The sequence below is a fragment of the Penaeus monodon genome, chromosome 28, assembly GCF_015228065.2.
Source record: "Penaeus monodon isolate SGIC_2016 chromosome 28, NSTDA_Pmon_1, whole genome shotgun sequence".
Lineage (NCBI taxonomy): Eukaryota > Metazoa > Arthropoda > Malacostraca > Decapoda > Penaeidae > Penaeus > Penaeus monodon.
This window is the reverse complement of record NC_051413.1, coordinates 24,278,208-24,278,455: the sequence shown is the minus strand read 5'-3', so window position 1 is coordinate 24,278,455 and position 248 is coordinate 24,278,208. Positions and strand designations below refer to the sequence as shown.

The 248-nt window shown below is 46.4% G+C and overlaps 1 protein-coding gene across 2 annotated transcripts in view; it reads left to right on the top strand.

The window, feature by feature from the left end:
• LOC119591425 overlaps positions 1-248 on the top strand; it is an 83,783-nt gene that overhangs the window by 38,774 nt on the left and 44,761 nt on the right. The gene's annotated exons all lie outside the window — the stretch shown is intronic.

Below are 248 nucleotides of genomic sequence, written 5' to 3'. Positions count from 1 at the left end.
GTATCCAAGATTAACCTCCCCTCCCACAGGGGATGCAACCGATACGAGGTGCTGCTCAACATGTGGGAAATGGAACGACGGCCCAACTAACATCGTCAGGAGGTCTGTTCAGGAACATTGTCATCCACCCTAACTACAGCACGTAACTGTGAGTCGTTCTTACTAATCCATTTATTGTGGGTCGTGGTGTTCGAGAGCTGTGTCCGAAATGATGATATGATTGATGTTTGGAGGGTTTTTTCTTTTTT